This window comes from Ictidomys tridecemlineatus, chromosome 1 (assembly GCF_052094955.1).
Source record: "Ictidomys tridecemlineatus isolate mIctTri1 chromosome 1, mIctTri1.hap1, whole genome shotgun sequence".
Lineage (NCBI taxonomy): Eukaryota > Metazoa > Chordata > Mammalia > Rodentia > Sciuridae > Ictidomys > Ictidomys tridecemlineatus.
Window position 1 is genome coordinate 181,211,890 of NC_135477.1, and position 15,705 is coordinate 181,227,594.

Genomic DNA, 15,705 nt, shown 5'->3' on the forward strand with positions numbered 1-15,705 from the left:
GAGGAGGAGAGGGAACATGCGTGACCCTGGCCCCTCCAAGGTGAGTCCCTTCGGGCCCTGGGACGAGCGCTAGGTATGGATAAGACCTCAGCTGTGCACCTACTATGTGCTGCACACTACACAGACAGTGTCACCCCACCCCATGTGCCAGGGAGGACCCTGGCCCCTCACAGAAGAGCACTGGGGTCCTCTGAAGCTGCGATGTGCCCCCAGGGCACGTGGGAGGACCCTGTGGGCTGGTGGGAAGCCGGGTGCCGGGCACCACCTCTCACAGGCGCTGGTTCAGTGGTGTGCGCTGGCCTACTGTGTGCGGGACCCATGGAGGCCAGCAGAGCCCGGAAGGTCAGCCACCGCGCTCAGAGGGCACCTGGCCGATCAGACTCCTACTCCCGCGGGCTGCTCTGTTTGTTAAGGTCTGTAAACAAGTCAAAATAACACCTGGCATTTTGCCAGGGAAATGTTAGAGTTCGTAAACAAGTCTGGATGGTGCCTGGAAAAATGCCAGAGGGAGTGGTTTGACAAGTAACAAAAGCAAGCCATTAAGTGTGGAGATTCCTTATTGCTTGACTGATGTATCTAGTTTATGCTAATTAAGATAAGCTGTATAAATAGCTCTGTTGTCCTACAATAAGGGCTCCTACTCCAGCTGTATCAATGTACACAAGTTATCCGTCACCCCCTGGTTATTTTGCCGCAGCCGGACTGCCGCATCTGTTCACTCCCAAATCCCCTGGACTCCTCTTCCCAGCGTGTCTGACAAAGGAGGAAACTGAGGCTTGTGGGAGTCACTCGGCCACTCCGTGGCAGGGCCGGCCTTGCTGACACCAGTGTCCTCGCCCTTGACCATTCTGCAATCCTAGGTGAGGAAGGTGTGCTGTACAGGCCCAGGCAGCAGCCTGCACGGTGGGAACACCTGTAACCCCAACCACTGAGGCTGAGACAGGAGGACGGCAAGGTCTAGGCCAGCCTCAGCCCTTGAGCCAGACTCTGTGTCCCAGTAAAAACCAACATGGCTGTGGCTGTAGCCCGTGGTGACAGAACCCAGGCCCTGATGGAGCGCCATGTCCATTCAGGAGAACTCAAGCCCCCACCTCCCAGCCCTGTCACCGTCTCCCTGCCTGACACCACACACCCTACGCCATACACCATAGGCTATCTCACCCCCCCCCAACCTGTCTGTGCCTGTGGAGAAGGGACACCACCTTCTGAACCTCCTGTTCTCTTGCCAAGGCCTCGGCTCTGTCCTTCAGTGGGCATGGCCTCTCCGACACGCCCACAGGCGGGGTTCCAGCTGCTGCCCCCCTGTCCTGGCTCTTAACCTGCAGTGCTCAGAGCACCTGCCCGGGGACACTGTGGAGCCCTACCCCTGAGCCGGGATCCTGCCAGCAAGAGTTTAAACAAACAGAACTGGGCAGAATGAAATGGCTTTGTTGTAAAGGGTGGCGCCTGTGCATGCTCAGGGCTCGGGTTTCAGGATAACCCAAGTGACGGTTCTCCTGAGGAGGATTAGGAGGAGAGGGCAGGGGCTCCGAGAGAACCCGGAGAAGGCGGTTTGTACCCAAGACAAACACTGCCACGAAAGTGGCCCCTGGTGGCCCATAAACCGGCATTTGGTGGAGGGAGGGTGGAATGGGGGCTGGAGGAAGGGAGGACGGAGGGGCTCTTTCCAACCTGTGCCTAAGTCAGACCCTCACTGGCAGGAGGACCGTCTCCTGGATCTGCAGAGAGATAACCAGCAGCACAAGCCACTGGCCAGGAGCTGGGGGCCCCGGCTGGGGGGGTGTCAGGCCCAGCTCACGAGAGCAGTGCAGTCTCCTGGGCCAGTGGGACCCAGGTCGGGACTTGCATTAAACTGAGGGGAGCGAAGCCCCGCTTTCCCTCTGGATCGGGTGGCAGTGAGCAGCAGCCTACAGGAGCCATCTCACCAGCACCTGGGAGAAGCCTGTCTTGAGAATGGAGCTGGAATCAAGGAAATTAGAGCAGAAATCAGCAAAAAATTCTCAATTCCTGGTAACGTAGCTTAAGCAACTGAAGCCAGCTGTACCTGAAGCTAGACCATGCTGGATTATTTAGTGACATAAGCCAAAATGCTCAGGCCATTTTGTCTTGGTTTCTGTGTAACTTATTCCTGAGAAACTCAACAATAAGTTAGGACAATTTAAGCAATTGTTCAGAGGAAGAGCTTGGCTGGCAGGTCTTAGCAGCTCTCAGATGCTCTGTGAGTATGACAGGGCTACTCAGTGCCTCGTGAGATGACGCTGAAATACTCTTGGAAGCCTTTCGGGACTCCTGGGCAAGCTTCCTTTAAAGCAGTGAGTTTCACCAAGGGGCAGGGGATGTGTCCCCTAAAGGACATTTGACCATGACTACAAATCTTCTTCATTGTCCCAGTGAGGAGGCAGGGAGGATGGCACAGGCTACTGACATGTGGAGGTGGAGGCCAGGAATGAGGCCAAACAGCCTGTGAGTTGGGGACTCCGCCAGGACACGGAGGGTCCCTGCTGAATGTCAATGGTGGCGTGGCCGGAACCCAGGGGATGTGACCCACCATCTGGCGATTCCCACCAGCCCCTTCAGACTCGGGGACAACCACCAGGCCAGCTGGGGTCATGGGGAGTGTCACACCCTCGTGGTGTTTTCTTGGAGCATGCAACACCATGACGCAACCCCAGTGCAAGGAAATGGTCCCCGTCCCCGCACAGCCTTTCTCCTGTCACAGTAACGACCACAGGGCCTCACCGGAGACCAGCAGGGGGGCGCAGCAACCTCTGAAGACAGTCACCTGGTCACACCCATCTGCCTGTCGAGCATAATGGAACAGAGGATGGCATGACACAAATCCCATGTGCCCAGTTGAGGGGACAGAGCGGTTCCTTCCCGTCTTCGCTGGCGTTGCTGGGTGTTTTCCTCCTTGGGACACCAGCCCCGGGAGACAGGGAGACTTCACAGGGAGAGGAAGGCAGGCCCCAGTCGGCCAAGCAGGAGAAGCTCAAACCCTCCCACCTTCGTGGACGGTGACAACGGCTTTAGCACAGAAAGTCAAGCCGCTAGGCTCTCTTGATCTTGGCACCTCACAGACTCACTTAGTCGCAGAATCTTTTTTCACTTATAATAATTAGTGTCCATGGAACTATCGCCCTGCAGGACACAGAATGGAAGCCCACAAAGGACCCAAGAGAACGTGAAGTACGGGTTCTAACGAGGAGTGAGGGCCGAGCCAGGGAGAGTGAGCCACGGTGGAACGGCGAGGCCAGGGGCTCAGCCCTGCCCGAGGCTTCTCCACTTCGCTCTTCGGCCCTGTCCCAGCGTCCTTGCAGGGCAATGGCTACTCCAGAAAGTAGGATTAAGGCCATCTAACTGCCAGGCGTCGTGCTAGATCCTGGGACCTAGAGAGGAGTGCGACTCCAGCCCGGCTGCAGAGGTGGGTGGGCTGGGGGTGGGGGGGGCTTCCTGCAGACCCAAGAGGCTGCTCTGTGGGCGCCAGTCCTCCTGGCTGTCTACCCACCTGGGAGCTGTGCAGCAGGGGCACGCTCATCCTTTGCATCTTAGGACCTCCAGGTAGTTTCAGGAACATACTGTTCCTACATGTCACCTGTTGTATTGACCTTGTCAAAGAGAACGAAGGAGCTGGTGTGGGCAGCGAAGCACAGTTCTCCTGGTGGCATCTGTGCCAGGTCTGTGAATGGCGGTGGCCTCCCCAACCAGGTGTCTAACAGGGAAACCCCTCCCCTAGGAGGCCGAGGGAGGGGCCACCGGCTTTAGGCCACACCCAAACAAGGGATGGCCGCTGATTGGGCAAAGGCAAGCACCTGACTTAAGGGCGGCTCACCCATTGGCTGGTCAGTGGCCTATCGCGAGGCTGGAGCCAACAGCAGGATCACAGCTGCCTACTGCACGTACCCCGTGCATGCGCAGAGCCCACGTTTGAAGGGGTTCCCGAGGGCGCGGCCTCTGTGGCTTTCCAACTGAAGCGCTTGCTTAGAATCTGAGCACCCTGAAAGGGGAAGCTCCACGGCGCGCCGGGAGCCCTGGAACCTGCAGGTCAGTTAGCTCAACACACCTGCATTCGAGCGATGACGAGCCTGGGGACACGGGAAGATTGCAAAACCCGATCCTGGTGTGCAAGAAGCCCGTGAACCAGGCCAACTCACTTCAGAGCGTGCCCAGGAGGGCGGACGACGCGAAAGCACAAGTACCTGTTCCCCTTTCTGCCTGCGGGTCCTCTAACAGGCACGCAAAAAGGGACAGGGCTCTAGAGGAGGCTGGGAGGCTGGGGATGTGGCTCCCGCACTGTGATCAGGGAGGAAGTGACAGAGTCAAGCTTCAAAGCACATGCCAAATTTGTCACTTCAGAGGAGAAAAGGGATGCCTTGGGGCACACACAGCAGCTGACCCAGGTTTTCCCAGCCCAGCCTCCAGTCCCCCTTCCTTTTGGGCCTCGAGATCATAATCTTCTTTTGGGATCTGCCTTCTGTTCTCAGCCCATGGGGGTTTGTGTGTTGTGAACCCCAAGCCCAGACTCCATTGGTGGCTGATCAGAGGGTGGCATCCTTTTGACAACAGCAGTGGGCTTTAAGGGTGGAAACATGACTATCTAAGCCAAGAAGACTTAATTCCAAGACTTCTTGATCCTGCTGCAAAGAGAGATTTTGCTCCCCCAGAAAAATTCTCCAAAGGTAGGATGTGCTTTGGGGACAGCTGGCAACCACCTGCCTACCATGTGGAAAGAGCCTGCCTTACGACAAAACCACAAGAGAGGACAGCAAGAGACAGAGATACTGAGACCCTGGCGCTGCCAGATCCAGCCAAACCTTGAAGCCCCACCATTCCTGAGCTTTTACCTGTGGTATGAGCTAACAAACGTCCTCCTTTTCATAAGCCAGATTGAACTGACCTTCTGTCCCTGAGTCAACAGAGGAGGGAAAGTGGAGAACTAGAAGTTCCAGTCTTCTGAGTTAACAGCCAAATACATGGAACATACTCTTCAGCTGAGGACACAGAAATCAAAACTATTTTTCAGTCCCTTATTGAACACAATTTGCCAATTGGTTGATCAGAATCTGAAGAGCTTTAGTGGGTCTGCTGTGGTTCAAGTTCTCATTCTGATGAGAAATCTGGACTCAAGAGCCAAAGGCTGTCACTGGAAGAGATGCAGAGAGCTCCTATCCCTGCTGAGGACAGGATGCTGAGAAGAGCCCGGGCTGGGTCCGCTTGGAGAGTGTGTGTGTGTGGGGGGAGAGCAGGGGACCCAGACACAGGCTCGGGAGGAGGAAGCAACGGCAGAGACCAGCAAGAGGCCTGGGCAGGGTGGCAGCACCACCGCCAGCTTCAGAGGCAGACGGACCTGGCTCAGATCCTGAGACTTCCCAACAAGCGATCCTCAAGTTGCCCCTTGTGTCCTCGACACCTGTCCATCAAGTGTGGGTTGTCAACTCCACTGTGGCCTCCAAGCAAGACAAGGAAGGTCCCTGTCCTCAGGAAGGCCACGTTTCTGGCGAGGTAAGCCAGCATCCATAACCACAGGCTCCGAGTCCTCCGATTCAGCCAACCAACCTCTGGGGGAACTGTGGACGGACCCTTCCTTTGCGAGTCCCTGACACGCCAGCCAGCTGTCAAGCGGTCATGCCCTGTGGTCTGAGGGGTCGTCTAAAGAGCCTTGAAGGCACCAGGAGGTCGCGGCCGGCTCTGCAAACACCACTCCTTTGGAGATGAAGGGCCTATGCACCCAGGACTTCTGGTCCCTGGGGTCTTGGAGCCACCCTCCTGCAGGTGACAGGGACAGCTGTGATGTGCTCCACCTGCCGACTCGTCCTGCGGGAGGGTGGTCTGTTCTGTCTGCCGCGCTGGGTCCTGGGCACGTGGTCCCCCTGAACAAAACCTGTAAACAGCACTGGGAGGTCCTGTGGGGTGGGCAGAGACAGGGCGTGGCCCAGTGACCTGGCGGAAACGGGGTGTGGCCCAGGGTCCTGGACTCAGATTACCACCCAGGGTGGCCTCTTTCCAGGAGGGGCTGCTTGAGACACCTGGATGAGGGATGGGCCGTTCAAGAAACGGGAGGAAGCCTGCCAGGGTCCTGAGGCAGCACGAGGAAAGCTCATGCGGCTGGAGGGGAAGGGAGAGAGGGAAGCACGATTTGGACGGCAATCGAAGCCCGGCAGCCGGGAGATCCCTGCAGACCAGGGCATGGGGCTCACTCTTGGTCCTGAGGACAGTGGCAGCCATGAACACAGTGGGCAGGGGTGTTGACATGACCTTTCCGGGGGCTGCTCTGCCCACTGGGTGGCAGATGACTTCAGGACGGACCATTGTGTATGGTTCGGCCATCATCTGGCACATAGTAGGTGCTCATTGAAGAAGGCGCCCTCATTTCCATGAGGCTGCATCCACAGAAGGGTACCCAGGTGACTACTGGTCAGGGCCCAGTCCTGCTGTCGCCTTGCAGTCCGATCCCTCTCTAGCTCCCTGGTCCTCAGGGTGGCTTGGTGAGGGGGATCCTCTGGGCCAGGGTGCCAACCCGGGAGACTCCGCGGCCGGCCGGGCTGTGGGCGCCTTCTGCTCGGCAGGCTGCTCCCGGCCCCCTCTCCAACGCCGGTCTTCGGTGCCCAGCCGCCTCCGGAGGAGAGGCGCTCGCGGATGTGTTTTGAAAAATATTCCATATGCTAATGGAATGTCACCATCTGCCAAAGAAGGCTGGGCTGTTTTTAATGGAAAAACTATTAAGAAGTGAGGTGTTCACGAGGGGCACTGGGAGCCCCGCGCCCTGACCCGGGGCTGACCAGCCGCGCTCCCCGCGAGGACGCAGTCTGCGGCCAGTCGCCCCGCCCGCCGCCCCTCCCGGGAGACATGATGACATTTCCTGAAACCGAGCTCGCAGCCCGTCCGTAAAGTGCTTTCGGCTTCGGTGGAAAAGTCCCGATGGTCCTTTTATCTCCTCATTCCTGAGGCGCAGACTGGCCGGCTGTTTGCGCAGATGGGCGGCGGGGAAGGTTCCCAGCTCCGGGCGCCGGCTGCCCTTCCGCCAGCGCCCTGGCCACTGGGGAACCAGGGCTGGGCTGGGCTGGGCGTGGCGCGCGGTCAGGTGCCCTGCTGAGCGGGGACCACGCCTGGTCCCCAGGAGGCTCCGGGCTTGGGGACTAGGGTTTGCAAGAGGGTTTTTCAGGTTCTGGGAAGGTCCAAGGGCTACCGTGCCCTGCCTTCCCAGTTGCTCCTCCCCTGGCTTTGTCACAGCGGGTCCCCAGGCCCCTGTGTGCTCAAGTGGGTGTTCCTCAGGACTCTGCCTTTGGAGGCCACCGCCTGCCCCTTCCTAGTAATCCGAGTCTGTGCCTCTCTGGGGCACCTTCATGATCCAAATCCAAAAGTAGCAGCAGCCCACCCTTCAGATCGACCCCTTCCTTCTCGTATCTGGGAGACGGAGCCTACCAGCCAGCTGCCCACTCAGGGCTTTCCACCTCAGGGCCTTTGCACCTCTGTCCCCTTACCTGGACATCTTGTCCTGCCTCACTCTGTGGCTGGCTCCTGTTACCATGGGGGTCTTGGCTCCAACCACTGCCCAGGGTCAAGTTTCCACCACTCCTCTCTCCATCTGAACTCAACCTGCTCATTCCTGTGTTGGACCCCTGCGGCTGCAACCCCTGCTGAGCTTACACTGGAGGGAAGCTCCCCGAGGGCAGGGAGTTTCCCTACAACCCCCTCTAGTGGCACAGAAGAGATGCACACTAAATATGCGCCACCTGTCAGCTCCCCTCTCCTCCATACCCCTCCACACTAGCCTCCCTCCCTTGCTCTGTGTTCTGCCTCTTCCAGGCCTGACTTCTCCTCGCTGGCCTCTCGCCCACAGCCCCCCTCTGGCGGCCACGCCTGGCCCCATCTGTCCAGTTCCTCGCCCTCCACCACGACATGGGTGCTGCGAAGGCTCGCCAAACAGCGATGATCCAAGAGCAGAGGGCAGGGGCACACCAGGGCAGGAGACAGCACAGCCCGATCTGGCTCCTTGGGGGACTCTGTTGGCATCACAGAGCCGAGGGAGACAGCAGGGTGGCCTGCAGGGAGGCCAGCTGTGGTCACCGAAACTAGACAGGCCTGGGCCTCAGTGTCTTCCGCCATTAAGCCCAACAACAGGGTTGCGGGGGGGCTTGGAGATGCAGAAAGGCCCCCAGCAGGCCTGGCACTCCCGGGTGGCCTGGCTCTTGCTGTCACTGGTTGGTAGTAAACATCGTCTTCCCTGGTCATTGCCACTCCCTCCGCCTGCACATGCCCTGGGCCTCCACCTCCACCCTGTCCACTGGAGGCCCTGTGATTCACAGAAGAGAGGAGCCTGCTCAGGTGGCCTCCTCTTCCCAGACACCCTGGGGAGATGACAGGTGGGCCGCCTTTGAGGGCTGTCGTCCCTAACAAAACTAACCAGAGAACTCCCGCGTGTGCACACTCTCCTGTGCACCCAGTCCACCCACCTCCCCTCACCCTTGGTTACAAACTCGGTCCTCGCTGGGGGCAGAGGGTGCCTTCCCATGGCCTTAGGCTTCCTGAGCAGATGATGCCACGCTACGCCACACCACCCTGAACTCCACCACGCCCCACCTCCTGAGCATCAGTCCTGTGTAGATGGCCCCAGTAGAGCCGGAGGGCACCATGCCAGCCCGTCCCTACCCTCCCTTGAGGTGAGGTCAGTTCCAGGTTATATCATTTAATCTTTACGGTCACCTTAAAATACCGTCTCTACCTTCTAGTCCAAGTACTGAACTCCTGTGCCCACAGGGCCTGCTGCCAGTCACCTGAGGAGCCTGGGCCTCGGTGAGCACGCTCCTCCCTGTCTGCCAGCTGATCCACAAACAGTCCTTGCAAAGTGTCTCCATCCACGTCCTCCGAGCAGAAGCGTCTGGGGCCTGAAGATGGAGGTGAAGGGTGGATGGCGCCCAGGCTGAACTCACCGAGACCTCAGCACAACCAACTCAAGCTGTTGCTCTGGCCTGTCCCCACTCAGCCGTGGGCCTTTGTGACTACTGGGTGGCCCAGCCCAGCCAGGCCCAGCCCCACTATAACTAGAATACTCTGAGCAATGAAACCAAACAACTCCAGGGCAAGAGGTGGCCACAAAGGTGGAAGCAATGGGCGAATGCGGATCCTCTTGGAGGGTTTTCTACTCTCCATGCTGCCAGGCCCTCACGAGACAACTTATGATGTGCCCGACTGTCCTCTCGCAGGGCCATACCCAACAGACACATTCCTAAAGCACTGAACTCAGTCTCAGGGGCCTGCCACCCAGGGCAGAGAAGCACCTTTCCGTGGCCACATTCCCGGCCACTCCACATCCGAGTGCCTATGGGCAGTGGCCAAGCTCAGGCCATGACCAGCAAGGGTCCAGAGGCCTTCAGACAAGCTCCTGGTCCGCCAGAAGCCGCAGATTCCAGCCTTCCCCTGCCTTGCTTAGCAGGAAAGCAAGTCTGCCTGCTGCTGAGCGCCGGAGGTAGGTCAACGGCTGCCAGCTCTCTCCCCTTCTTCTTGCCTCTTCACACACACTCGTACCTGGTGACACCTGTGTGCTGGTCAGTCCTTACTGGTCATTTAATCTGCCCTTTCCTCTGGGACACCCTCAGTCCTTTGAACTTGGGACACGTCACTTAGTGACTAGTTTTATTAATAAAAATGCTTCAAGTCACACCAGCTCAGCAATGGTGAACAGGTACCAGGGAGACTTTTTTAAGATTTTGCCAACTGTGACTGGTTGGGTGTGACAGAATCTAGATTCCCAGAGCCGAGGCATATCCCTCCAGGACTTGGGCTAGTCCATAGAGAAGCAAAGGTCCAAAGCGGGCACTGCCAGGCTGCTAATCAGGAAGGGACTGGCAGCCAGATGGCGCAGCCTCCGCTCTCCCTGTTCAACAGAGAAAACAAACAGCTGGAGCTGCCACAGCTCTGGCGAGAGGCCGGGCGAGGGTGGACGAGACCTCTCAGACGCTCCTCAGGGATGGGAGCAGGAGCTGCGGATTTCTTGCTAACACTTCACCTTTTAAGGAGGAAGACACTGTGTTTACTGTGCAGCAGCTGTGGGAGGAAGGGAGGGAAGCACCCGGGAGGGCTGTGGCCCAGCACCCAGCTCCTGGTCTCCCCGCTCTGTGGCCATGTCTAGGACCAACTCTGCTGTCATCCTGAATCACCAATAACAGTCTCTTTAATGCGGCCAGGTATGAGGGACAGCCCTGTGAAAAAGGACAATCACCACCTGGAAACGGTAAGAACAGAATCCCACCTTCATCTGCAGCCAGCTGAACTACGGTTTGTCCTTATAACCCAACACTGTGCGGCCACTGACAGGAGTGAGGTGGAGTCACCCGGACTTACACGGAGTAGCCCTCAGGACAGCAGATGAGGGCTGCAGCACCCTCCTGCAGGCATGCCACCACAGAAAGAGCAGGCCAGGGCCGGGGCGGAGCTCTGGGGTAGCTTATCAAGTGCCAGGCCCAGGGCTGGAGCCTTAGCCCCAGGAGGAAAACACAGAACAAAAAGGCGTGTGCGGGGACAACCTTGTGCAGACAGGGTGCCGAGGAACATGCAGGAAGCTGGCTGGGAAACTGGAGGCCGGGAGAGGGACAAGGGACTCCACTCTTTTCTGCTTTGCAAAATGGCTTTCTTCAGCACAGGCAATATTACATATTTTTAAAACATTTTTTTTTTTAACAAGAAAAATGGGTGAGGACAATGGCCTCAAAATACTCTTAATTTCATCCAAAAAGTCTACATCACCCATTTGGTGGCTGGGGAAAACCCAGCCACCCAGTGAACACAGCTGTTCCGAGGGACTTTGGGCACAGAACCTGGAGACTCACTGTCCTCCTGGCTCTCACCCAGCCAGGGCAATGCAGGGCCACTGTGTTTCTCCTGCCTGCAGCTCCGCCTGTTGCGCCTCCTCCGCCCCTTGCTTCAGGGGGGGGGGGGGGCACTCACCCAGGAGCCACCTGGAACTCACCAGAGGCCACTCTCCTATTTTCCCAGGAACTGGTGCTGGTCACTCTGTGCTGGTCATTTAATCTGGAACGTGTGAAAGGAAGCAGGGCCGCTGGGCAAGACCTCTCCCAGGCAGCCGCCAACCTTGGAAGTCAAGTGGGCGCTCTCGGAGGAGCTTCAAGTCACGGAATCACACATCTTTTGCCAAGTTCTCACAGGTCAGAAGCTCTGAGCCTTCAACTTCACTTTACATAGTTGATAATTTTTAAAGTCTATAAACTTTAATGACATGTCACTGAATCCTGATAGCATGTAACAGGTTTTCCGAAAAATTTCTTAACAGAACATCAGAGTATTGCAACACTTTATTATTGTATTGGCTTTCAATTAGTAGCTGAAGTAACAATCGCATGAAGCCAGATTAGGTGGACTGCAGAATACTCATACTCGATTTATTGACATTACTTAGCAATTTATTGGACAGAGGTCAAACTCTTTGTTTTTTATTAAGCACATTCCACAGTACAAAGCTGTCATGAATAATATCTGTACAATTTGTTTCAATAGCTGTTCAGACACAAATTTATTTCCAACAGATAATTGGCAAACATAATTAATTACAAGTTAGAATTAGACTATCCCAGTGCTTTAAAACATTAATATAGCAGTAATTTACAGTTGCTCAATTATGTTAGCAAAATAAAGTCCAGAGTATAGCTGGGGTTACTGCAGTAACCCCAGAGCCAGGACTCCTTGGGTGCCAAAGTCCCCTGCTATAATTTAGTAGGCACAGTTCAAAGGTTGTGTGCATATTCAAAGGCCATGATTTCCCAAGGAATGAGAGGAACTTCTATATTAAACATGCAAAAACAAAAACAAAAAAATATCCATTCATTCAGAAAATGTGCCTCCCCCTCCCGGGCTTCCCCAGCCAGTCAGACCGCACAGCTGGGAGGCAAGAGGGGCCCAGGGTGAACCTGCCCTCACTGCCAAGCTCACGGCACCCACCTCATGAAGGGAGGGTTCTTTTTCACACTTTAAGACTCAACTTCTCAAAAACAAATTAATTTAGTAAAATGTGGGAAGGATATATTAAAAATATAAAAAAGGAAAAAGCGAAACTAAAAAGCAAATCCAACCCGATAAGCGAATCACAGACACATTGATCCCACACCGTTCTCCACGCAAGGCCAGAGCCCAGGGCCCTCCCTCGGGAGGAGGGTGTGCTTCCCGGGAAGAGGCTGCACTCACAGAAGTGGCTTATTGGTCCTTTCAAGTGGTATGGACATTCCTTGATCTTTGGAAATAAATGGCAAGGGGCAAATCAAGACCTACTATCGAGGAGGGAAGAGGGTACCGGGATGCCAATGTCCACTCCCTGTGCTCAGAGTGACAGTGCCGTTCTCTCAGTGGGCTCAGGGCCCTCACAGGCCTCAGGCTGCGTGTCGCTCTGGGTTGCCCTGCCCTCAAGGGGGGCCTCTGGACCAGCCTGCCTGCTCTGCAGGCTGCAGCATGCCACAGGCCCTCGACGCCCTGGCAGGGCCAGGTGGCATGAACTCTGGAGCCAGGAGACCCAGTCCACGGAGCATCTTGTTCTTTCCTTCTCAGGGTCGCTATCGCACAGAAGGACGGTGCTGACGTGAAGCCAAATGAACACTATGGGACGTGACCACGAGGACTCAGGAGCACTCATAAGGAAAAGAACAACGATGACGACAAGTTGTAAGGTACCTCTCTATTGCATATACTGCACAACAAATAAAACATCTGTGTTCAACTTTAGAAGTTACATTTTAAAACAAGTTCCCATTAAAAACACACACCCCACACACATCAGGACAGTGTTGGATGAGAACAGCGCATGAATACTGCAGGAAGATCCGGGCACCCTCACAACCCTGGCCTCGGGCTCCCAAGCCAGCCGTTCGCAGCGGGCACCCTGCTTAGTGTCCCAGTGCAGGGCCAGCTCCAGCGACCTCGAGGTGAAATTGTTATATACATCATATCTACATGCGGATACGGCATCTTAAATTAGGAGGCAAGCACATGGACGAAGGCGTCACTCTACCAGATATCAGGAGATGCTGGGGACAGAACAGTTAATCAAAGAAAAGAGCTATATTACCTGTGGTGAGATAATATAACTGGCTTAGCAGTTCTTTAAATTAAAAGAAACTGGTACAGAAAGGAAGTATAATCCAAAACATATGACCAAAACAATCCAGAGAGATTTTTCCATTGTCCAACATTGTCCCTAATACAAGTCAGAATTCATGACTTGGCCAGTCACAAGGAGAACGCTAACTTCTGAAAAGGAAAGCCCTGGACCTTCTGGGTAGGTGTTTGGCACCCAAAACTTCACTGAAGAATGTTGTTTCTTAATATCAGACCAAAGTGCAAAGCATATAAATTAGAGCCAAGTCTTCTCTTGACAGTCGATTTACTTCTGGAAAACAGACTGCATATTCCTCTTATATGAACAATTTACATTTGAAGCAGTAGGTTTTTTTCACTGACGGGGGTAGGGAATGGGCTTCTGTTCTACTGGAAGTTGGTGAAGTGAAGGACTCCTTCTCAAAGCAGAGCCGGAACCAGAGGTGGGAAATGTCGGACTTGGAGAGTGAGGCTGCTTTGCATCTACCCAGCGTCTAGAACCACTTCTAGCCTCGTGCCACTGTGAACGAACTCCCTTAGGCATCTGGTAGCCATGTAGCCAGTAGTTCAAGACTAGGAAACCCTGGGGAATAAACACAGGAGCGTGGATGTTTCTTCTGGTTAGACAAGGACACACCCCAGCGCGCCCCAGCCCACCCCAGGCGCACGGGCGACACGCAGGGCTGCAGGCTGGGCAGGGAGCTGTAGGCCAGGTTTCGAGTGGACTTGACCTCACAGCCCTAAGAGGGACAAACTGTTAATACCTGCTTCCCACATAAAAGAATCACAGAGTCAGAAGAAGCCTTGTGCTACTGTATATAGAGCTATCAGGAGTCACTATTTGTCTTTAAATGATTTGACACATAAATCTATTGCTACATTTCCTAGCACAGAGATATTCTTACCTGATATTTTAGGGGTGAATAGTTTACTGCAAGGGTAAATCATCATTAGGCTAGTATTTTTCATTATTCATAAATCACATGGTCTTCATTTTTCATGTTCAATAAAAGAAAAGAATTTGGAAAAGAGGACTGCCAAGGCTGTCAAAAGCAATTCCCTTTGAAGAGACAAACACATTTGGAGTTTCACTGGGATGTGGGCAGTAGTACCTACCTATAAGGCAGATGAGATTGAAAAGGCTCAAAACACAACTTACAATTGGGTACTGGAACAAGGCAATTGTTCTTAGGTTCCAAAAAAGAAAGTGGGAAACGGTCAGGAAGAAAAAAAGACAAGTCTCCTTTCCACCACAGCCAAAGAGAAGCAGTTACCCCCACCCTGCCTCACCTCCCAACCAGAGGAACTCTGTTTCAGAGCCCTTGCAGTCATATGCAAAGCTGTCATTGGTGAAAATTTACTGTGTTCTATTACATACACCAGAAAGGAAAAAATAAAAGGTTTGGTATGGAAGTCTTGGATTTTTCTCACATGCCTCTTTAATAAACTGAGGGCAAGGACACAGAAACATACTCCTACATTGTTCCATGAGACACCTGCTCCCTGAGTCTATTCCTCCCAGAAACCTGGCTACAGCTGGGACTGTCCATATTCTATTTTATATGTTTCTCTTATAACCTATGTTCTTATATTCTCCTTTTCCCCCTCTGCTCCCTGGTTTGGGAATTGAACCCAGGGGTACCTTAATACTGAGCTACATTCCCAGCCTTTTTCATTTTCTATTTTGAGACAGAATCTCACTAAGCTGCCCAGGCTGGCCTTGAACTTGTGATTCTCTTCCTCAGCCTCCCAAATAGTTGGAGCTATAGTGTGCGCCACTGCCCCCAACCTGTTCCCCTATGTCCTACTTTATGCAGAAAAATGAATGCTGTGGCAGCATGCAGCTAGAGCAGTGCCCAGCAGGACATGCACAGTTTTAAGAGTTCCTTTTAGAAAAGAAAAAGAGTGGAATAAATCTAACAAAAGATGTAGAATACTTCAACATTAAAGGCTGCTTGAGAGGTGAATACCTAAATAAGAGATCAACCATGTTTATGGATTGAAATACCACATTAATGCACTGAAGACTCAATATTTGTTAAAATGAAAATTCTCTCCAAAATGATCTCTTTCAATAGAGTCTTAATCATAATCCCAACAACCATATTCTTAGAATATGACATAAAAAACAAACTAAAAAACCTAAAGGATCAAGGATAGCCAAAACACATTCACAAAAACGGTGGATGATTTATTACAAAGATAGTATAGAATTGGCGAAAGGATAGTCACATGGATCATGAATTCAAATGTAGACAAAACACCTACATTTAAGTTGTTGATTTTTTTTTAAACAAAGGTGCTAAGGCAATTCAATGCAGAAAAGAAGATTTTTAAATAGTGACACAACTAAATTAACTGTATAAAAAAGAATGGCATTCTTATACCACATACAAAAATTAAGTCTAAATGGTCAAAGACCTAAATGCAAAAGCTAAAAATATAAAACTTCTACAACTACACTAGTTCAAAGACAGCAGTCACTAGCCATGTGTGGCTATTGAAATTTCAGCTTACATAAAATAAAATGAAATACAAATTAAGAATTCAGTTCCTATTGGGTATGATGATGCACACCTGTAATCCCAGCTACTTGGAGACTGAGGTAGG

General features: G+C 53.5%; 1 protein-coding gene across 9 annotated transcripts in view; it reads right to left on the reverse strand.

Annotated features, from left to right (window-relative positions):
- Nucleotides 1–11,288: 11,288 nt before the first annotated feature.
- The window catches only part of Fbxw11 (F-box and WD repeat domain containing 11), a 121,692-nt gene continuing 117,275 nt past the window's right edge, over nucleotides 11,289–15,705 (reverse strand). For all 9 annotated transcript variants that reach the window (XM_078052419.1, XM_078052415.1, XM_078052411.1 and 6 more), the window contains one exon: nucleotides 11,289–13,678. The gene's annotated coding sequence lies outside the window, so the exon portion shown is untranslated. The remainder of the gene's footprint in view (nucleotides 13,679–15,705) is intronic.